Source organism: Macaca thibetana, chromosome 1 (assembly GCF_024542745.1).
Source record: "Macaca thibetana thibetana isolate TM-01 chromosome 1, ASM2454274v1, whole genome shotgun sequence".
NCBI classification, from domain to species: Eukaryota; Metazoa; Chordata; class Mammalia; order Primates; family Cercopithecidae; genus Macaca; species Macaca thibetana.
Window position 1 is genome coordinate 23,465,039 of NC_065578.1, and position 24,208 is coordinate 23,489,246.

Genomic DNA, 24,208 nt, shown 5'->3' on the forward strand with positions numbered 1-24,208 from the left:
AACAGAAAGGGCCCTCATCCAGACCCCTACAGAGCGTTTTTAGATCTCATGCAAGAAAGAATTCGGAATGAGCCCACAGAGTAGAGTGAAAGCAAGTTTTTTTTTTTTTTTTGAGACGGAGTTTTGCTCTTGTCGCCCAGGCTGGAGTGCAATGGCACGATCTCGGCTCACTGCAACCTCCGCCTCCCGGGTTCAAGCGATTCTCCTGCCTCAGCCTCCTGAGTAGCTAGGATTGCAGGCATGCGCCACCACGCCCGGCTAATTTTGTATTTTCAGTAGAGACAGAGTTTCTCCATGTTGGTCAGGCTGGTCTCGAACTCCCAACCTCAGGTGATCCGCCCGCCTCGGCCTCCCAAAGTGCTGGGATTACAGGCGTGAACCACCATGCCCAGCCAAGTGAAAACAAGTTTATTAAGAAAGTAAAGGAATGGGCCGGGCATGGTGGCTCACACCTGTAATCCCAGCACTTCAGGAAGCTGAGGCAGGTGGATCATTTGAGGTCAGGAGTTCGAGACCAACCTGGCCAACATGCCAAAACCCCGTCTCTACTAAAAATACAAAAATTAGCCAGGCATGGTGGTGCACACCTATAGTCCCAGCAACTTGGGAGACTGAGACAGGAGAATTGCTTGAACCCAGGAGGCGGAGGTTGCAGTGAGCCAAGATTGTGCAACTGCACTCCAGCCTGGACAACAGAGTAAAACTCTGAGTGAAACTCTCAAACAACAGAGTGAAACAGAGTGAAACGTCTTAAGGAAAAAAAAAAAAGAAAAGAAAGTAAAGGAATGAAAGAATAGATACTCCATAAGCAGAGTAGGGCTTTCCCAAAAGTACAAGGGGGAACATGCCTGCCTAAGATACAATGCTTGTTTATATATAAGATAAAGCAAAAATCATGGCGGAGATGTGCTCTACTACAAAGGTTTGTGACAAAGGACTGTTAAATCTTTGTGTAACTGCTGTCTTCCACAAGCATCTATATTATTATCTTCAAAGCGAAACATATTCTTAAACTGAAAATGCTTTTGTTCTTAAGATATTGGGACATCAGGACATTTCCTGGGTCTATTATTTCCCAATAACATTAACATTATTAACTTGTTCCCTTAACTGTAAATATCCTGTGACTGAGGACACCTAACCTCCTAGGAATGCAGCCCAGTAGGTCTCAGTCTCATTTTACTGAGCTCCTATTCAAGATGGAGTCACCCTGGTTTGAACACCTCTGACACTAACACAGGGGAAATAACTATAAAATGCAAAGAGATTTTGCAAATTGACAAGGAAAAGCAGCCCAATAGAAAAATAGGCTAAAGGATATGAAAAGTAATTGACAGAAAAGGAAAACATTGAGCCTATGAAGAAACACTAAAACCCAGTAATCAGATGAAGCGCAAATTAAAATAACATGATGCCATTTATACCTATTGGAGTCTCAAAAATGTAAAAACAATTAATGACAAGTATAGCCAGAAGGCGGGGATATAGGAAATCTGACATATAACTGGTGGAAGGACAGACTAGTTTAGTCATTCTGAAGAACAAACTGGCAGTCCTTGGTCATCTAAATAAGAACAAAATCTCTGACTCTGCAGTTCTGCTCCTGGAGATAGATGAGACAGAGAGAGAGAGAGAGAGAGAGAGAGAGAGAGAGAGAGATGTCCCAAGAATATCCCAAAGGGATTCTCACACAGGGCCATAAAGAGGTATATCGAGGATGTTCACTGCACCATTATTTATGGAGACAAACTGGTGTTTGCAACTGGAAAATGAACACTATGGAGAACCATGCAGCAAGAGTAGCCATATACACAGCCACATGGATATATCTTGAAAACAGCTGAGTGCCAAAAGGAGTAAGATGTACCTAACATTCGCATTACCTGAAGTACCACCCACAGACAGTAATGCACTTTGCAAGAATACATACAAATAAAAAGATACACATTAAACATATACCTCCAAACATAAAAAGCATCTTGCACAGATCAAGGATAATGTGCCATGAATTGAGAAGTCTGATTTACTGTGAGACTTTATATCACCTTTTGATAGACTTTAAAGGGTTACATAGATTCTTTTTTACTACATGACTTTACTACTTTACATTTTTACTTTACTACTTTACTATATTAATAGTAGATGAAGATTCTCTATTAAATGTACTCCCATATGGATGGAAAAAATATATACTGTATCATTCATTCTTCTCTGAGCTACAAATGAGGAGCTTTGTATGTGGTTTGACTCTAGATTCACCATTTCCTTTTGGTTCAAAGAAGTAATCAGGTTAATTCGCAGCCCGGTGCTATCTTTCTTCAATATCTTTTGAATAATTGAGATCTTTGATGGGAAATTATATAACCTTCTGTCCTGAGAGATTTGACCAGGCCCCTTCCTGCAAAGGAGGAAATTAAACCTAAAATGATTTCTCAGACATCACCTGAGTGAGCCCTGTGAATGAAAGGTCTTTTATGGACCAAATGGACTAGCCTCCTCTGACTTATTCCCTTGATAACTTCAGTTACTTGGCAGGCTATTTATTCTATCCCATCAGATATTTCTAACAACTGTTGGAAAGTCTAGAATGGAGATTTGTCTCCTTTGCAAATGAGAAGCAGCCCTTGAGCATCCTGCTAATCCTAGATACTGTATACTAATGAGTTCTATTGTGAAAGGGCACAGAGCTGCCCTCCTGCTCAGTTCCTGTCTCCAGATGTCTCCAATGATACGAACTGAACACTTTAAGGTGCGTTTTCCTGGAGAGAAGTTAACTAGTGGTTCATGCTAGAGAAAAAGGAGACAGTTAAACTGCAGGTTTAATAAAAATCCATTAAGGAGTGTATTAGTTATCTATTGCTGCACAACATTTTATCCCAAAATTTAGCAGCCTAAAACAAGAAAACAGGATCTCAGTTTCTGAGGATCAGGAATCCGGGAGTGGCTAAGCTGGACAGTGGTGGCTCAGGGTCTCTAAGAGGTTGCCATCAAGTCATCAGCAAGGCTGTGACAGGTACAGGAGGCGGAGAAATTCTAGGCTGAAAAGGACAGGGACCCTGGCAAAGCTCCACCCTCAAGCCTAGAACCATGGCCCAAAGTGAGAACATCTCTGTTTTCCCATTCAAATGTTGCCCTCTCCAAAACCACCCCGGCCCACCCCACCCCCATCCTGTACCCATAAAAACCCCAGGCTCCACTGGCAGAGAGCAGAGAAGGGGAGAAGAGAAGCAGCAGCCAGATGTCAGAGAGAAGCAGCTTGACTTCAGAGGGACGGCTTGACAGTGGGACTTTGGAGAAAAGTCCGGTTGGAGATGGCCAGACCTCAGGGGAAGACCACCTTCCCGCTCCATCCCCTTTCCCGCTTTCCTTCCCTCTGAGAGCCACTTCCGCCAGCAATAAAATCCCGCACATTTACTATCCTTCAATTCGTTCATGTGACCTGATGTTTTTCTGGATGCCAGACAAGAGCTTGGGATACAGAAGGCTGTCACACTGACCCTCCGCCCTCGCTGGTGGAAAGCAACCACCTCATGCGAAAAGGCGGAGGGCCCACTGAGCTGTTTAACACTTAAGCCATCCATGAACGGCAAAAGCTAAAAGAGTGTTCACTGTAGCCCGGGCACAGTGGCTCACGCCTATAATCCCAGCCCTCTGGGAGGCCGAGGCAGGCAGATCACGAGGTCAAGAGATCGAGACCATCCTGGCCAATATGGTGAAACCCCATCTCTACTAAAAATACAAAAATTAGCCGGGCATGGTGGCGTGCACTCGTAATCCCAGCTACTCAGGAGGCTGAGGTAGGAGAATTGCTTGAACCCGGGAGGCAGAGGTTGCAGTGAGCCAAGATTGTGCCACTGCACTCCAGCCTGGTGACAGAGTGAGACTTTGTCTCAAAATAAATAAATAAATAAATAAATAAAGTTTTAAAAGAACTGTAGAACTCCTCCAGTCTCTTGGGGGGTCACATGTACTCCCCTCTAGATGCTGCCATGGGAGTTTCGCTCCTACCAGTGCCCAAAAGCACTTGCCCCGGCTCCTGCACCTGTTCTCCTGCGCTCCCTGTCCCACCAGGGGTTGAGAGCTGTGGGCTAAGTAAGCGAGGCACCCTTGTCCCAAGACTCACAAAGGGGTCAAGGGACATTTCCCGTTTCAGCTGAACAATCTGCTTCCCTGCTCACTCACAAGGCTGTTGGCAGGAGGCTTCAGTGCCTCGCCACAGGGGCCTCTCCAGAAGCCTGATCACAGGACATGGATGCTGGCTTCCCCTGAGCGAGGGATCAGAGAGACAGAAAGAGAGCCCAAGATGAAGTCTTTTTATAACCTAATCTCAGAAATGATGTACCATCACTTCTGCCATATGGTATTGGTCATAGACCAACCTGGTACAATGTGGTAGGAGAAAAAGGGGGCTAAAGTAGAGAGGAAAATGTGTAACTCTAAATGCTTACGTTAAGAGCTTAGACGGGCACGGGGTAAGGACTCTTTCTTCATCTCTCAGCTGTCTTTGTCTCTACCTCTCTTTGCATGTCCACCAAATTCCTTCTTACTGCAAAAAGGACGTCCCCTCACAGCATAGAACATGGTAGCCGACAACTCAGGTGGAAGGAGAGCTTCTTTCTATGGTTCCATACTGCAGTGGGATTCTCATTGGCCAGATTGGGTTGCCTGCCCATCCCTGAGGCCAGATGGGCAAGTCTCTTACCCAAGAAAGGGAAATGAAAGCAGGGCAGACAAAAATAAAACAGCGATCACAGTGGACTTCAATCACAGTAAACTTCAATATCTCAAGGAACTTTATAAAGACCAAAAGGGGAGAGTATTTTATTCGTTGGTAAATTAGTCCGAGTTTAGAGACCTAATAAGTAAGCGTTGATTTTTATCTGGCCTTCATTTTTTTCACCACTCAATTCTGATTCCAGGCAAGATACGAGAAGTAAATTTTAAGCATGTTTGATAAATGTACCCAAAGTAAGTTCTGGTATAGAGAATTTCAGATAGAGAGCTTTTATGATATTTACCACAGAGCTTCCTTCTAATCTTGATGTTGAATGTGAAACGAAACCATTATCCCAGTCTTTCATGTCATAATAAGAGACATATCATATATGCCAGTATACATAAAGAACAGTATTTTATCATTACTCTAAATTTTTAATAGGGTTAGCCACTTATATTTTGGTTTTGTGCCATTTCCCTATTTAAGCACCTAAAGATTCAAGAAAGGAAATAATTTCATAACATGTTTTTATTTAGATTTTCTGACTTTATAAATAAAAGATGCCAGGTGCAGTGACTCATGCCTATAATCCCAGCACTTTGGGAGGCTGAGGTAGGCGAATCACCTGAGGTCAGGAGTTCGAGACCACTCTAGCCAACATGTTGAAACCCCCTCTCTACTAAAAATACAAAAACTAGCTGGGCGTGGTGGTAGTCACTTGTAATCCCAGCTACTCGGGAGGTTAAGACATGAGAATTGCTGGAACCCAGGAGGTAGAGGTTGCAGTGAGCCAAGATCATGCCATTGCACTCCAGCCTGGGTGACAGTGAGACTCTGTCTCAAAAATAAAATAAAATAAAATAACTGGAAGGAATTCTGTGTTTAAAAATGTAGTTTTCACATCGTTTAGGAAATAGAAAACATACAGTGGAAATCTCACAGTGGATGGTAAAACACACGGAAGAATGTGGAACCTGGCATGATGGGGAGGAGAGAGGCCCGGTAAGGGAACAAACACGTAAGCGGAGAATGCAGCCTCTGTGACTCTTGCAGAGCCCAGCTCAGAGCCTTGCCCACTTAAGCTCTCAGGAAGTGTTTACTCAAATGAACTCACACGTGGCTAACTGAGCGAACACCTATATATCCCAGAAAAGGTAACTTCCGGTCCCCATAGAATAATTTTAATAAAACTTAATCCTACAGCTCAGGAAGAACAGGACAGTGGTTTTCCAAATGCCAGATATTTTTCAGAAATTGTGTCTTATTTTTTACAGTTGTGATCATTTGATCATTTGTTAGACAAACCTGACTAGAGTGGTTTTTTGTTTTTTTTGAGACTGGGTCTCGCTCTGTCACCCAGGCTGGAGTGCAGTGGTGTAATCTCGGCTCACTGCAACCTCTGTCTCCCAGGTCCAAGTGATTCTCATGCTTCAGCCTTCCAAGTAGATGGGATTACAGGCATATGTCACCATGCCCAGCTAATCTTTGTATTTTTAGTAGAGATGGGGTTTCACCATGTTGGCCAGGCTGGTCTCAAACTCCTGGCCTCAAGTAATCCACCCACTCAGCTTCCAAAAGTGCTAGGATTACAGGTGTGAACCACTGCGCCTGGTCACGTGATCAGAGATTTTTAATTGCCAGAGATGGCCCATTAATCCTTTTGTCTTCTTTCTTTTCTCTTCCTCTCTCTTTCTCTCTTTCTCTCTCTCTCTTTCTCTCTTTCTTTCTTTCTTATCTTAAACTAGCCTCAAAGTCCCCGCTGTTCTCCTGAAAGGAACTAAGGCGAGGAATCTACCTCCTAAAGCAAATGGCCAGAGCAGAGGACAGGATTGACTGTGTTTCCATTACATTGACATATTATCATCTTTCATAACTGGGATCCTTAACAGTAGCCATGAGGTAGAAGGTGGGACTAGACTCTGGAAGGGGACTGGGACACTGAACCAAACGGAGGAGTAGTTAAAATAAGGACAGGGCAGAAGCAGCTTTCCATGAGACGCACCCACCAGTGTTCCATGTCAGCTGACACAACATCCAGGAGTTACCTCCCCTTTCCATGGCAATGACCCAAAAACCCAGAAGTTACTACTCTTTTCCTAGAAATTTCTGCATAAACCATCCCTTAATCTGCATGCAATTAAAAGTCACTATAAATGGCCAGGCGCGGTGGCTCACACCTCTAATCCCAGCACTTTGGGTGCCAGCCCTTGAGCAAGTCACTCCCTCTCTATGATCTTGGGCTCCTCAGTGGCTCCCAACCCTGGTCACACATTAGCAGCACCTGGGCACCTCATAAAAACCCATGACTGGTCTGGCCCCACTGCAGAGCCTCTAGCTCTATAGCTGTAAAGTGCAACCTTAGCAGGAGTTTTCCAAAGTCCCCAAGGGATTCTGAGGGACCACCAGGACTGAGACAGCCAGGGCTGGGGGATGTCCGAGGTCACCCAAACGTGGCTTCTCACTCCCTAGATCACCACATTTCCTGGGCCTTTAGAATTACTGTAAATGCTTTCATCTAACAAAATGTCCATCTACAATACTGTAATTAATCTTGATATTTGCACAAGAGTGTATGCAAATATCAACAGTAATTACTCTTTGTGTGTGTGTGTGTGTGTGTGGGCGTGTGTGTTGTTGTTGTTATTGTTTTTGAGACAGAGTCTGGCTCTGTCGCCCGTGCTGGAGTGCGATGGCGCAATCTCCGCTCACTGCAGCCTCCGCCTCCCAAGTTCAAGTGATTCTCCTGCCTCAGCCACCTGAACAGCTGGGATGACAGGCACCCACCACCATGCCCGCCTAATTTTTGTATTTTTAGTAGAGATGGGGTTTCACTATGTTGCCTAGGCTGATCTCAAACTCCTGGGCTCAAGTGATCCGCCAGCCTCGACCTCCCTAAGTGCTGGGATTACAGGCATGAGCTATCAGGCCTGGCCTACTCTTTGAAAGTAAGGTTATAAACTCATTCATGCTCCACGCCTTTTGGGGTAGGCAGATATCACTATCCCAGCTTCCCTTTATTTTTCTCCAGAGCACTTATTACTCTCCAACATGCCATATCATTGGCTTATTTATTTATTTTTTGAGACAGGGTCTCACTCTCTCACGCAGGCTGGGGGGCAGTGGCACAATCACAGGTCACTGCAGCCTCAAACTCCCAGGCTCAAGTGATCCTCCCACCTCAGCCTCCCGAGTAGCCAGTAGTACGGGTGTGTGTCACTACATCAGGCTAATTGTTGTATGTTTTGTAGAGGCAGGGTCTCTCCATGTTGCCCAGGCTGGTCTTGAACTCCTGGACTCAAGTGACCCACCCTCCTCGGCCTCCCAAAGTGCTGGGATTACAGGTGTGAGCCATGACGCCCAGCCTGGCTTCTTCATTTCTGTTGTTTTTCTCCCATCAGAATGCATGCTTCATCAGGGCAGGAATTGTCATCTCTTTTATTCATTGCTGGCACATAGCAGGCTGTTGGTAAATATTCACTGAATGAATGAATTATAGAAGAGGAAACTCATGCCCAGAGAGGCTAGGAGACCTGCCTGAAGTCACACAGCAAGTAAATGGAGTAGCCATTAGATTGTGTCTTCTCTCGGTGTGTGTCTTTTCTGCTGTCACTCTGGGATTCCTAGGGTGACTGTGAGAGTAGGATAGACCAAGGAGGTACCAGGGGAGGAGGACTTAGCAGCTGAGATAGCCGCGAATGGGCTGACTGTCACCAGGAGAGCACAGGTTCCTTGTCAAGGCGAGGAGGAGTGGCTTCTGCTGATGGCTGCTGATGGCAGATGGACTTAAATTAATTTACAGCTTCCCATTTTCATTCTGAGAATAGACGTTTTTCCCTTGTAATTGCCAGCAAATAGTTTGTGCTAACACACAGTCCTAAAAATGTAGCATAAAAAAATGAGGAAGCTGTCAGGTTATTACCTGGGCTGGCTATTTAAAGGCACACTCACGATTATCAGACTTACCATGGAACTGGATGAGGCCTCAGAGACTAAGCCGTCCAACCTGTCATTTCACAGATGAGAAAACAGAGGCCCAGGGAGATCAGGTGGCTTGCAGGGAGATTAGACCCCTGACTCCGCATCGTCACTCTATTTTCTCATCCTCTGTCACCAGATGCTCCTAGAGGTAAGATGGGAATTAGACCACATGCAGGACAGCAGCGCGTGGGAAGGGGCACTGGTCCTCCTCTGCACTTCACGTCCACCCGGCGCACGTCCATCTGGGAACAGCCACATGACACACTGCACTATGAGCCCTATAGGTCATTTAGAACCTTGGCCTGAGTCTTGTGGCCTTTGCTGCTCCTTCTACTCTCTACCCCCTTAATTGAGAGACAGGGAATTGTTTCAAAATCAATTGGCCTAGGTATCTTTGCCTCCTCTCTCTCTTTCTCCCTCTCTCTCTCTCTCTCTGTACTAGATTAAACAATGTGGACTTGGGTTTCTCTGGACTCATGATTCTCTGTGCTTCGTCTCCTCCCCTGAAATTGCATTCTAATCCCCATGACATTTGGCTGGTTTCCCCAGCAACCATCTCAAAAGCCATAAACAGCAGATTAAGGCTTTGAGGGGAGACATGAAAGACTGGACATGCCTGGCCAGGAGAAGAAAACACTGCCGCTCAAAGGCTAGTTTGTAGTTACATCTTCTGCTAATAAGAAAAGGAAGGATAACTGGTTGCCTCTGGGTATTTTCCATGTGGAAGCAGCCATTTTTTGTTATTTTAAAATCCCCCAACACCTGAGACTCCCATATGGTAATATCCAAAACTGGAGTGGTTTGTTGGCTAATTGTTGCTTTTTTTTTTTTTTTTTAGATGGAGTCTCGCTCGCTCTTCACCCAGGTTGGAGGAGTACAGGGGCAGATCTCGGCTCCCTGCATCCTCTGCCTCCTGGGTTCAAGTGATTCTCCTGCCTCAGCCTCCCGAGTAGCTGGGATCACAGGTGCACGCCACCACGCCCAGCTAATTTTTTTGTGTTTTTAGTAGAGACGGGGTTTTGCCATGTTGGCCAGGCTGGTCTCGAACTCCTGACCTCAGGTGATCCTCCCACCTTGGCCTCCCAAAGTGCTGGAATGTTGGGTAATTTTATAAGTAATTTTCATTGACTAATAAAACTGATTTATATATAAACATCATCTTTATTTTAAAAATGAAAAATCACCACACTTTTTTTTTTTACATTCCATTAAACTCCTTTCAAAATCTTCTTCTTCTTCTTTTTTTTTTTTTTTTTTCTTTTTTTGGAGAAAGAGTCTGGCTCTGTCACTCAGGCTGGAGTGCGCAGTGGTGCAATCTCAGCTCACTGCAGTCTCTTACCTCCTAGGCCCAAGTGACCCTCCTACCTCAGCCTCCCAAGCAGCTGGGACTATAGCCATGCACCACCATGGCTGGCTAATTTTTAAAATTTGTTTTGTAGAGATGGGACCTTGCCATGTTGCCCAGGTTGGTCTCAAACTCCTGGACTCAAGTGATCCTCCTGCCTCAGCCTCCCAAAGTTCTGGGATTACAGGCGTGTGCCACCACCCCCAGCCTGTTGCTTGTCTTAATTGCAAGGGGAAACCCTCAATGGCTTTCCCCTATCCTTGGAATAAAATTCTTATCTGACCTGTAAGACCTCGCGTCTGATCTCTGCCTGCCTCTAACCTCATTCTGTCCTCTCTCCCTGAAACCACCCCTGGCTTTAGTTGCCATACTGGCTTTAGGATCTTTTCACAAACCAACCTTCTGCTTCCCCCACCCTATCCCACCCTGCTCCCTTCTAGAGCGCTCCCCGGCCCCAGCTCCAGCCTCTCCTCACCTGCCTGCCTGTCCTTTGGGTCTCAGCTCCCCGTCCTCCCCTGGCAGATGGGTTTTACCCTCTCCTCTGTTTCTGAGGGAGCCACTGCCCCCACCCATAATCACCAATGACACCGTATTATTATTTCCTTTAGAGCTTTTCAGACGGTCTCACTATTTTGTTACCATCTTTTGTGCTTGTGTCATCTGTCCCCCTACCCCAGCCCCTCTGGAAGGTGAGGTGTACAGGGAAGGGAGGGGCCACCACTGACTCTGTCCCACCTTGCAAAGTGCCTGGCCTGTAGTGAACACTCTGTAGCACTTAATGAGTGAATATGCTGAGCAATGAAGAGCCTTTTCATGCTTCTGCCTCCTGGGCTTGGCTGGTGTGTCTGACCCTGGTTATGGGAGGGCTGATGCAAGGAAGAGCTCCCTTCCCAAACCCCTTACTGTCTGTGTGCACAAACTCATTCTGACGTGGCAGGTGTCCTGTGGCTTAGCCAGCCTGGATTAAGGGACAAAGCAGAAGGTGGGCTTGAGCCATAGATAACAGAAGGCTGAAGACCACCAAACCCCATGGAGAAGGACCTATCTGAGACACCAAGGTTCCCCTTCCCAGCTCCTGCCACTTGGCGTGATCGTTCTCCCACTTACCTGGCACTTCACAAGCGTCATCACATTTCTAAGCCTCACCACAACCATACTGAGTAACTTCTCTTCATTTTACAGAAAGACACAGTCTCAGAAACTACTCCCATCTTGAAAGTAGTAAGCAGTGGAGCCAGGATTTGAATCTGAGACTGAGCACTGGGGGCTCTTGCCCCCACAAACAAACCTGGAAAAGCTTCCAGAAACATCCTGAAGTGTCCCCCGCCCCCACCAGTGCCATTTACTATGGAACTCAGGCCTCAGGGCCAGAGCAGGCTCCCACTGGACTCCCCTCCTCACATTGTGGCCTCTCCCTGTAACCAGGTCTGCCTCCCCCACCACAGGGAAGCTCTTGAAGCCACGGATTAGTGCCATGCTCCTTAAAGACCATACTCAAGTGTCTCAAGTCTTTGATAAGAAAGTAGAATTACAGAATTATACTCTCAATCAAAATTCGTTAATACCACCTTGTGGCTGGGCATGGTGGCCCATGCCTGTAATTCCAGTACTTTGGGAGGCCAAGGTGAGAGGATCACTAGAGCCCAGGAGTTAGAGGCTGCAGCGAGCCGAGATCACGCCACCGCACTCCAGCTGGGGCGAGAGAGCAAGACCCAGTCTCCATAAAATAAAATAGGTCCGGAGCAGTGGCTCATCCAGCACTTTGGAAGGCAAAGGCTGGTGGATAACTTGAGGTCAAGAGTTCAAGACCATCCTGGCCAACATGGTGAAACCCCATCCCTATAAAAAAAAAAAAAATATATATATATATATATGCACAAAAATTAGCTGGGTGTGGTGGCATGTGCCTGTAATCCCAGCTACTCGGGAGGCTAAGGCAAGAGAATCACTTGAACCAGGAGGCAGAGGTTGCAGTGAGCCGAGATTGTGCCACCACACTCCAGCCTGGGCGACAAAGTGAGATCCTGTTTCAAAAATAAATAAATAAATACTACCTTGGAGTTTCCTATAAAAATACGTGTTTTTTTCCTATAAAAATCTTAGTTCTTAGCTGAGGAGAGTTTGAAAGCATCTCACAGGCACTGAGCGGCAAGCCAGTCGGCCCAGATCCAATCACTTCCTGGAAATCATTTGAAAACAGAACCGGGAAACCAGCCTCTACTCCTGATTCTGTCACTAACCTGCTATAAGACTTTGTGCTCACCTCTGCTTCCTGGGCCTCAGCTTCCCTGTTTCTGAAAGAAGAGGTCCCTCTCCGAGGTCTCTTCCCGCTTTCTATAAATATTGATTGAGAGCCTGCTGCCTGCCAGGGATGTCGCCCTGGGCTCCTGGGATACAGCTGGAAGCCCAACAGCCTGGGGAGGAAGGAGCCTTTGATCCTACAGCGGCCGAGTTCTTGACACTTGCCGCTGCCAAACCTGTTTCCTCCCGGTCTAACGTTCTGTGGCTGTCTGAATCCCCACCTGCCCCCCACAGCCTTCAATCAGATTAGCTCCGTGCTCCTTTAAACACCCTACTCAAAGTGCCTAGAGCTCACCTGGGTGTGTTTGTGAGGCCCCTTCCCTCTCCTTACTCCTCGGAGGAGTCCGACCTGGAAGCCTCCTGCTGGATTTCTCTACTGGACTGAGTGCCCGTGAGTGCCAGAACCAGTCCCAAAAAGGACCCAGGCGCGGGGACACCACGGGGAGGCGCCGCCACTCCAGTGTGCTGGACCCTGGCACCCCCGGCGCGGCCCCCGGGCTCCCCGGGATCACCTGCACGGGGCGGGGCCGGGGGCGGGACGCCCCGGGTGGGGGCGGGATCCCCAGGGTGGCAGCGCCTGCGGCGGCGGGGACCCAGGCTGGGAGAGCGGCGGCGCTGGCGGGAGGCCGAGCGGGGCTCGACAGAGCAGGTAGGAGGAGTCTGGTCGCCGGGGCGCCCAGGGCTGCGAGGAGCGAGGAGCGGCCAGGCCTAGGTGCGGTGGCTTCCTGTCCACCTGCAGACCGCGCTGGGCGAAGGAGGGCCTGGGGGAGGGGACGAGGGGTCCCCAGTCTCGCCCCCACCTCTGTTGGAGGAAGTGCCTGGGATCTGCACGAGAGGGCGTTGGTCCGGGGTGGTGGGAGGGAGGCTGACCGTCGCCAGTGGGTTTCCTTGTCCCCTCCTCACCCAAGCGTCTGGCGGAGGGACCAAGGCTCGCTGGAAGGAAAGGGGGTCGACCTTGACCCGGCCTGGAGATGCAAGGAGCTTTTACCCACTTGGGGCCTTGTCCGCCTCATCTGTTAAATGGGCGCCTTGATGGGTCGGCCCTATGCAGAGGCCCCTCCGGAAGATCTGCGATTCAGCGAGATGAAAACCCATGGCAGAGAAGGAGCCCAGGGCTCTAGTTCCGATCCGCCGCACGTTTGGAGGGGCTCGGGGGTCGCTCATCCAACTGCGCTCCTGAGGAATGATGCAGAGACGGCTCTAGTTCTCTGGGTATCCTTGTGGGAGGAGGAGATGGATGTGTCAAATCTGAAGGCTGGATTAGAGAGACCAAGGCAGCCCTTGAGTCTGGGAGAAGATTCCGGAAGCCTCCTTGGAGGAGGTGGCATCTGAGTGGGGCAGGGAAAGGAAAGGTAGTGGTTAGGGCAGCACTTTGGAGTCCCTGCTTTACCCCTCAGCCAAGGCCGTCCAACAGTCTCGGGCAAGTCCACACTTTTCTCTATGGTTCAGTTTGATGTGCTCCTTAAATGAAACAATTTCTCTGACAGATTAAATCAGATAATTCGGAAAGTGCTTAATACAGGGTCGGTATATAGTAGGCACTCAATAAACACGAGCTATTAATGTCTGCTAGCAGCTGCTTGGGGGCAGGGATGATTCCTATTTGGTTCACCCTTGTATCCCCAGCACCAACACAGTGTCCAGCACGCAGTAGGTCTCAATACATATTTGTCCAATGAATGAATGAATGAGTATGAAATACAATGCTTGACACAAATAGTGAATTTACAGGTGGCTGGTTCTAAGAGGTGGGTATGGATGCCAGAGACAATGGTCCAGGTGGATGGAACAGTTATAAGCATAAGCCCAGAGCAACAGATTATAGACACCCCCTCCTATGGTGCATGTGTGTATGTGTGCATGTGTGTAAGTGTGTGTGTGTGTGCACGTGCGTGTGTTGGTGGTGGTAGTAGAAAGTGACAGGCACAGCCGGAGCACCGGGGTAGAGAAGGGCACTGGAATCCTGAGTCCTAGTAGCCCATGGGAGTGGATGATGGAGCAGGAACTCTAAGTAGACCAATACCTTTACTCATGTTCTCTAAGTGGGGAGATGGGAAAGAAAGGCAGTCAAGAGACACCAAAGGACCATGAATGCCTGGTGGGAGGGGAGGAGGAAAAGCGAAGGGGCTTCCCATGATCCCTTCATGGCATGGGGCATTCTTCACCTTGTCCCTGCTGGGCTCTTTGCTGGCTGGGGCCGAGGTGAGCTGTGGGGAGGCAGCATAGTGCCAAGCCAGCCAGCCACGGCATGTGCGGTGAGCTGGGCTTGAGGAACTGGCTGGGCTCTGTGGGAATCTGGTGTAGTGGTTTCCTATCAACAGCTTATCCCCTGGGCCAGTTCCTGGGCTCCATAGCACCATGTGGACTGTGGTCATTCCTGCCTGGAGCCAGGAAGGAGCTGTGTCCTTGAGGTAGAGCCACTCTAAGCAAAGCTAGTTTTAGTTTTGTGACATCCTGGCAGGCAGCTGCAGTGGGTTTCCATCTCCCTGGGTTGACCACGAATATGTGAGAAGCAAAGGTCTAAAGTGGAGGTGGAGACTGGAGGAGTACATCAACAGTCAGGAGGCGTTGGACCCCCTAAAAGGGCCAAGTTCGAAGCTTCTCCTTGTAACACTTTCCATAATTGCCAACAACCCTTGTTTAATATCTGTGTTTTGCCCTAAGCTCTAGAAAAGCAGGGAGGCAAGCCTGCCTTGCTTCTCACTGTTTCCCCACCTAGCATGGCGTCTGGCTCACAGGAGGGGCTCAAGGAATCCATGTGGAATGCATTCACCCAGGCTGAGGGACAGGGCTTTTGGCTTTGAGAGAAGAGATTCTGACTAACTGACCATGAGCTTCTTGTTTCATTGTGTGGTCCCCCCACTGTCCCTACCCCCTGTCTCACATTTGGCACCTCCACTCTCTCTCCCACCATCACCAATGCCTCTTCTCAGAAAAGGATCTAGTGCTAGACATTGACAGCTGAGGGGGAGGCCTCACACTATGTCGCTGTTCCCGGGGCTCCCAGAGGAGAAAGTGACGTCCAAGCTGAACCCCCTCCCATCCTGTTGCTCCTGGGACACAGGGTCATGGTGTGTTAGAGGTGACAGGGTCTCTACAGGGAGCAGAGCACACTGTCACTCTCAGGGTTTGCAAACCGGAATCTGGTTATGATGTTCAGAGTCATATAGAGCTGGGAAGGCCATTTCTCCTAACTCCAACTGCTTTCCACACTCAGTAAGCAGTGCAGTTCTCTGGGAATTGTAAATGTAGCAACACTTCCCTTTATTTTACAGTCTTCCAATAAATTGGGATGAAAGGTTAAAAAGAAAAGAAAAAGAAAGGTAAAGTGGATTTTAAGTTGCCCAATAAACTCTTTTAATTTCTTAAAAAAAAAAAAAAAAAACCCTCATGTATGATGAAAAGAAAGACCCAAAATTACATCTATTCTCCTGACTTTTAAAAAGATATATATTTGATATTGAAGAGAAATATCCAAAACAGAACTTCTGTAACTTGGGCTAAACCCGTTGCTGGCCGGTAGTGCCTGCGGTAAGATGTCCACTTTGCATGCTGCTGTCCAAGGGCCTCTGAAGTCAGCCCGGAAGCAGCAGCTGGTTTGTTTCTCCCGGACAACCTCCAAGCCTCGTTCTCGTTCCCCTATCGGTTTCCCCATCACCATCCATCCAGTCTCCTGAGGCAGTCGTTGGCACTTCGGCCCCTGGAGTCCTGCTCTTTTCTTTGGGACCTAGAAGGATGGATGTCTTGCTGTTTACACTGAAATGAATTACTAATCAGAAGTACAGATCCTAGGTGGGCAGGAGGAGGCAGGAAGAAGGAAGGGGACTGAGTCAAGAAAAGAGCCAGCAGTGAGTCTCGGTAGATTCCTGAGCAGGGTAGGGGTGTAGGTGAAGCTGAGGGGGTGGAACCAGAGCTGGAGCTGGATGGTGGGACCTTCTCATGTGGTTTGAAATTCCCCAAGGTAGTGGCTGCAGTTTAGTCTAAGGAAGGAACAGAGGGCGTGCCAACCTCTAAGACAGAGAAGCCTGTTCTCTAGCTGGGCTCAGGCCTTCTCCGAGGGGCCTCCTGCTTGGGCTGGACACACCTGAACTATGGGGGCCCTTGTGGGGCCGGTACCTGCTTGGGGCCTCTGGGCTTGGAGGGCTTTGCTCCAAGTAACAGCCCCGAGGAGGCAGAGATGAGCAGGGTGTTAAGCCCTGTACTCTGCCTCAAGCCACATTACCTCTCTGAGCCTCAGTTTCCTAATTTAACCAGAGACGATAGTACCCTCTGCAATCACCTATTAAGAATTTGTGGCCAGGCACGGTGGCTCACGTCTGTAATCCCAGCACTTTGGGAGGCTGAAGCAGGCGGATCACGCATGAAGTCAGGAGATCAAGACCATCCTGGCTAACATGGTGAAACCCCGTCTCTACTAAAAACACGAAAAATTAGCTAGGCGTGGTGGCGGGCACCTGTAGTCCCAGCTACTCCGGAGGCTGAGGCAGGAGAATGGCGTGAACCCGGGAGGTGGAGCTTGCAGTGAGCTGAGATCGCGCCACTGCACTCCAGCCTGGGAGACAGAGCCAGACTCCACCTCAAAAAAAAAAAAAAGTTTCCCTTTGCCTCCGAAGAAACTTGTGTCTGGGGAGCTACCTTTTGGGGCAAACAACCTCAGGATTTAAAAATTCCTCCCACAATTCCCTCATTATTGGTTCATTCATTTGTTCATTGACTCGACCTACCTCTTCAGTGCTTGCTAACACCTGCACTGGGAATTCAGAAAGAGCTCTTTTTGCTGCCTGTCTGGTTTCTTGCACACCCCAAAACACAGTGGCCTTGCTTTGAAGTTTTCATCTGTTCCTCCAACTGGGGTATTTCCTTAGTCTGTCACGTAATAAAAAACAAATGTGGGCCTGGGGTGGTGGCTCATGCCAAGGCAGGAGGATCACTTGAGCCCGGGAGTTTGAGACCAGTCTGGCCAACATAGGGAGACCCTGTCTCTACAAATAACAAAAACTTTAGCAAGCGTGGTGTTGTGCGCCTGTGGTCCCAGCTATTCAGGAGGCCGAGGTGGGAGAATCAAGCCCAGGAGGTTGAGGCTGTCGTGAGCCGTGATGGCACCACTGCACTCCAGCCTGGGAAACAGAGCAAGACCCTATCTCATAGAAAAAAAAAAAAAAAAAAAAAAGCAATTGTGCGACTTCCCCTCACTGCTGTGCCCAATCCCATGACCCACCTGGAGGTTTCCTAAGGTTTCAACTTGTAGTTCATAGAGGAAACAAATGGTTAACTTGCTTGCCGAGAGCTTCTTAGGTGCCCACACAGTGCTGAGTGCTATACAAGCCCTGGCCCTTTAACACCCCCAGAGATGAGTATTATTGTTCCATGGTGTCCTTGGGGATGCATTCTGACTTCCCTGAGCCTGGGGCAATTTTGCCTTCATGGGCCCCATGCCCCATAAGAAATATTTAAAATCATCCCGGTGCAATGACTCACGCCTATAATCCCAGCACTTTGGGAGGCCGAGGAGGGCGGATCACCTGAGGTCAGGAGTTCGAGACCAGCCTGGCCAGTATGGTGAAACCCTGTCTCTACTTAAAATTAAAAAATTAGCCAGGTGTGATGGGTACACACCTGTAATACCCCTACTAGGGATGCTGAGGGAGGAGAATTGCTTGAATCTGGGAGGCGGAGGTTGCAGTGAGCCGAGATCACACCACTGCACTCCAGCCTGGGGACAAGAGCGAGACTTTATCTCAAAAAAAAAAGGAGGAGGGGAGGGACGAAGAACTGGAGAAGGAGATCAGTTATCCAAAATCTGAAAACCTTTAATGATATTAATAGTTCTTGCTAGAAAATGAAACTTGTTTTGTTTCTTTGCCTTGCTGCTTTTTACCTCAACTTTTTAAGAGCCACGCCCACTCAATCCTCTTTCTTTGAAATTCTGAATGTTCTGTCTCCTAAGGGTAACTGGTTTGCCCAGAGGATGAAAAGCAATTCATTTATCTTTTTTCTAAACAGCTCCAAGTTCCTCATTCCCAGTAACAGCATCATTAGTCACAATAATGACAACAATAATTAACATTTTTGAGAGCCTTCAAGTGCCAGGCATTCTACGAATCACTTTGCAGCCTTGTCTCCTGATAAGCCTTAGGAACCCTATACATTAGTGCTATTATCATCTCCATCTTGCAGATGAAGAAACTGAGGCTTGGAAAGACTAAGCGAGTTGCCCAGCTGGCAGTGCCAACATGGATCCACGTCTGTTAGTTTGTTGTCAGACTGTAACCTCCCTGAGGGTGAGGACTGTGCCCGGTTCCCCACTGTCTCCCTATCACCCAACACAATGCCCGCCACATACCAGCTTTCAATGTGGAATGAACGAATGCTTGACAGACCCCAGAGCCTGAACTCTTGCCCTTTCCACCCACTGCTCTGTCCTTCAGAGAAGCTCACCTGCTTCGGCTCCCCTGCTCTTTGTCTTGAAACAATCACTGCCTGTCACTTTGGTGCACATATTGGCAGCTACAGCCCTGCTGGAGTGAGGAATTATAAAAAGAAGCAGGGGATCAGGCGTTGACTTCCCCACTAATACCCCTAAAGTCCCATCCTCACCCCCAGCTGGGAGAATCTCCCAAGCAGAGTCTACCTCCTACTGAGCCTGCTTTTCTCTGGGAACTTAAAGGTGAAGCTGGCAGAGTGCCAGGCAGAAAAGCCAAGGATGCTTGCATGGCTTCCTGCCCTGGGGCTCATCCCTTCCCCCTCCTTATGCCCTTTCTCCAGGGCACATTACCAGACAGAGAGCTGGCATCCCTGGGGGGACATGAACTCACCTGCTGGAATAATTAGACACTTGAGAAGTGCAGCTACTACAAAAGAAAGATAAATCGGCCGGGCGCAGTGGCTCAAGCCTGTAATCCCAGCACTTTGGGAGGCCGAGATGGGCGAATCACGAGGTCAGGAGATCGAGACCATCCTGGCTAACACGGTGAAACCCTGTCTCTACTAAAAAATACAAAAACTAGCCGGGCGAGGTGGCGGGCGCCTGTAGTCCCAGCTACTCGGGAGGCTGAGGCAGGAGAATGGCATAAACCTGGGAGGCAGAGCTTGCAGTGAGCTGAGATCCGGCCACTGCACTCCAGCCTGGACGACAGAGCCAGACTCCGTCTCAAAAAAAAAAAAAAAAAAAAAAAAAAGATAAATCAAACCACATATGCCATTCAGAGCAGAATTATTGAAGCAGATGGATCAAGATTTTAAAGTAAAGCATGATTATACTTAAGGAGATAAAGGAAGAAATTCATGAAATAATGTAAGAACAAGAAGTCACAGGCACTTCCCTTTCTCAGCTATCACTGAGAAAGCAACAGTGGCCAAAATGAAATTCAGTGACTGGGCCGGGCATGGTGGCCTGTAGTCCCAGCAATTTGGGAGGCTGAGGTGGGCAGATCACCTGAGGTCAGGAGTTCAAGACCAGCCTGACCAACATGGGGAAACCCCGTCTCTACTAAAAATACAAAATTAGCCGGGCATGGTGATGCATACCGGTAATCCCATCTACTTCGGGAGGCTGAGGCAGGAGAATCACTGGAACCCAGGAGGCGGAGGTTGTGGTGAGCCCAGATCACGTCATTGTACTCCAGCCTAGGCAACAACAAAGAAACTTCTTCTCAAAAACAAAAACAAACAAACAAAAACAGAAATTAAGGGACTTCTGAAAGTCAAGAAATCTTTGTGACTCTCACAACAACCATAAGCGGTATTGTAATGCAGCTTCCCATATTTACGGGAAGATTATGTCTTCTCCTCTTTCCAAAGAGCTGAGACAGAAGTATAATGTTCGGTCCATGCCCATCTGAAAGCATGAAGAAGCTCAGTTTGCACAAGCACCCTACAGAGGTCAGCAAATTAGCAAAGTGGTCCAAGTTTATGGGAAGAAATATGTTATCTGCATTGGACATGTGCAGGGGGAGAAGGCTGGCCATTCGCCCCAGCAGGGCGCTTAACCCTGAGCGAAGACTGAGATCCTTGAGCAGAAAGCTAAATCTCACCAAGTAGGAATAGAAAAGCCCAAATACAAGGAAAATGCAATTGGGAAGATGTAGGAATAAAGTAATCTTACATACAGCTTTCATTAAAAAACTGCTGCAATGAAGAGGAAAAAAAGAAGTCATAAGAGAGAACCAAGCCAAAACATTAGCTATGAAAAATTTAAGATTTAAAAAATAAAAGACATAATAGATGGCCTGAATATCAGGATGGATACAATTGAAGAATTTGCGAGTAGATAGGATGATCAGATTGAGAATTATCCCCAGAAGCAACAGGGAAAGAAACAGAGACAACACATAGAAAAGAAAAGCTGAGAGAGGCCAGGCGCAGTGGCTCACGCCTGTAATCCCAGCATTTTGGGAGGCCGAGGCAGGTAGATCATTTGAGGTCAGGAGTTTGAGACCAGCCTGGCCAACATGGTAAAACCCCATCACTACTAAAAATACAAAAATTAGCTGAGTGTGGTGGTGGATGCCTGTAATCCCAGCTACTCGGGAGGCTGAGGCAAGAGGAGGATCACTTGAACCCGGGAGATTGGAGGTTGCAGTGACCTGAAATCACGCCACTGCACTCCAGCCTGGGCAACACAGTGAGATTGTCTCAAAAAAAAATGCTGAGAGAGATGGAGAGTAGACGTACGATTCCCAAAAGGAAAGAAAAATAAAAGTGGAGATGAGGAAATAAATAATTGAAGAAATAATGGAGATTTAAATGTTCCAAAATTTTTTTTAATGAGTGCAGATTGAAAGGGCTCATAGAGTAACCAACAGTAGAAAAGAATAAGGAAAAATTCGCACATAGGTATCATGGAGAGATTAAGAATATGAAAGACCAGGAAGAAGAGCAGGGAGAAATAACAGATGGCGTACAAAGGAACAAGAATTGGATTGGCATTATACTTCTCAACAGCAATACCCGATAAAGAAAGTCAAAGAAGTGATGTCACTAGTAATTTTTAAAAAAGAACTCTTTCAATCCAGAATTTTAAAGCCAGCCAATTTGTCATTCAAACATGAGGTCACAATAAAAATATTCTTAGGCAAATAAAGCCTCAGAAGGTGGAATGCACAAAGACCCACATTGAAAATACTCTTGCAGGAAATAAATAATAAAAGAAATGTTCAGGAGATCCTGCAAGAGCTGTGGGAAGTCAGGCTTCAGTGCAATACTTGGCATTTTAGGCAGGAGGGGATTTTATACACCTCATTTTTTGGTTTTTTGGTTTTGTTTTTGTTTTTAAATATAGGAAAGGCTAGAGGCTCCCAAAATACTGCAGAACTGGCCAGACTGGGGAGCTACAGCATCTGCCATAGCTAGGAAAGTGGAAGAATCTCAAGGCTGCCCTGGAGATTGAAACTGAACTTGACAGGGAACTGTTGAATTCAAGGACACATACATCCTGGATCCAGTGACCTGGAAGCTGATACACTGTAACTGCCCAGATATTGGAACCCAGAGTCTGGGTACCAATGTCACGGCAACACTTGTTCATCTTTTCAACAAGGAGAGAGTGAATCCTGGGCTTGGACAGTTTGGGAGGTGACACTGTCTAGCTAAAATTTAATGACATTGATCTATTTCATCTAATTTATGTCATTGTTACCTTCTATTAATGGCAAGTGACACTGGTTTTCCATTTTTAGAAGCGATAGAAGATTGTGTGTGTGTGTGTGTGTGTGTGTGTGTGTGTGTGTGTGTGTGTGTTTTGAGATAGAGTCTCACTCTGTCACCCAGGCTGGAGTGCAGTGGCGTGATCATGGCTCACTGCAGCCTCCACCTCCTGGTTCAATCAATCCACCCACCTCACTTCTTTGACTTCCTTTATCGGGTATTGCTGTTGAGAAGTATAACGCCAACCTGATTTTTCTTGCTTTGTATGGCATCTGTTATTTCTCCCTGCTCTTCTTCCTGGTCTTTCATATTCTTAATTTCACCAGCCTCTCGAGTAGGTGAGACTACAGGTGCGCACCACCACACCTGGCTAATTTGTGTGTATGTGTGTGTGTGTGTGTGTGTGTGTGTGTTTGTAGAGACAGGGTCTCACCCTTGCCCAGTGATATGGTTAGGCTTTATGTCCCCACCCAAATTTCATCTTGAATTGTAATCCCCTTAATACCCACTTGTCAAGGGAGAGACCAGATGGAGGTAATTGAATCACTGTGGTGGTTTCCTGCATGCTGTTCTCATGATAGTGAGTGAGTTCTCATGAGATCTGATGGTTCTATAAGGGGCTCTTCCCCTTTCACTTGGCACTTCTCCTACCTGCCGCCTTGTGAAGAAGTTACCTTGCTTCCCCTTCTCCTTCCTCCACGATTGTAAGTTTCCTGAGGCCTCCACAGCCGTGCCGGACTTCGAGGCAGTTAAACCTCTTTCCTTTATAAATTACCCAGTCTTGGGCAGTTCTTTACAGCAGTAAGAAAACAAACTAATGCTCCCAGGCTGGTCTCTAACTCCTGGGCTCAAGTGGTCCTCCCACTTCAGCCTCCCCAAATGCTGGGATGACAGGTATGAGCCATGCGCCTGGGCCATTTCTGACATATTCTAGTGGTCTAAGCAGTCACAGGGCCCACCCAGACTCAAGGGAGTGGAGAAATGGACTCTGCCTCTTGATGTGGGCCGTGGCCGGTTCACACTACAGGAGAGAATATGGAATGGGAGATATTATGAGGTTGTCTTTGGAAACTGCAATTTGCATAGCTGGGAAGCACTGGTGAGTTTTGGAGACAGGAAATTGCTCTTTCTGCCTGGCGGGGGGAAGGGAGGAGGAGACAGGGGCTGGTGCAGTAAGACTGAGGCAAGTTCATGGAAGACCTTGATTCCCACAACAGATCATTAGAACTTTATTCTGCAGCAAGTTGGAAATGATCATTGCTATTGGAACAATGTAGAAACCGTGCAGAAAGCAAAGGTCTGTAATTCTAGTTCCTTCAACAGGTGGCTCCCCAGGGAAGAGGCTGGAGGCTTCTATTCCTTCACAGTTACATATCCCAGCGCCACCATGGCATAAAAAGCACACCGCCTCAAATCCACTAAGCATTTATTAGACAATTATTGTATGCTAGGTACAATGCCAGACCAGGCACTGTGGAGGTGAGTCTATGATTCATAAACCTGAATCCTGGAAACTCCAGTCCATAGCTTCTAGATTCCCTCTTGGATGACTCGTGGCCCAAAAACTCTTTGCCGGGACAAATATCCTGTTTTTTTTTTTTTTGCTATAAAAATACCCAATATCCAATGTAAAAGTACAAAGGAGGCTGTGACTTGCCCCTTGAGTCTGCATGGAGCTGAGAGGGCCCAGGCCCTGAGCTCAGGGAGCCGGACCCCAGAGAGTCAAGCGTATGTTCGGAACCAACCCATCCTCAGGTACCTGCCTAAGCCCATCTCTTCCATGCAGCCTATATGCACGCACGCATTCACGCGTTTATTCATTCAAGTGCCTTCTAAATGGCAGGCCTTGTGCTGGGTGCTGGCAGGATGGCTATGACTAAGGCAGGTCTGTCCCCCAGGGAGCACCTAGAATAGAAAGGAAGCTGGACCTCCCTACCGAAAACAACACTTTCATGTGGTAAGTGCTATCACTAAGGTACCTATGAGATGCTGTGAAGAGTCTCAGAGGAGCCTGACCTCCTTGAGATAGGAGGAGAGGCTTTGGGCAGGTCTTGGAGAAAAAGGAGCTGAGATTATCAGCACCCACTAGGCCCAGGCATTCTGCTAGGGGGTTAACGTGCACTGCTAAAGCGACTTAGGCATACCAAACCCTTACACAGGCCTGGTCGATACAGTAAGGCTAAGTGATTGACACTTAATATTAACAATTATCATCTCCTTTG

General features: G+C 47.7%; 1 protein-coding gene across 1 annotated transcript in view; it reads left to right on the forward strand.

Annotated features, from left to right (window-relative positions):
• Positions 1-12,937: 12,937 nt before the first annotated feature.
• Positions 12,938-24,208, forward strand: part of NCMAP (non-compact myelin associated protein) — a 50,915-nt gene continuing 39,644 nt past the window's right edge. Inside the window, exon 1 of the mRNA XM_050793648.1 lies at positions 12,938-12,990. The gene's annotated coding sequence lies outside the window, so the exon portion shown is untranslated. The remainder of the gene's footprint in view (positions 12,991-24,208) is intronic.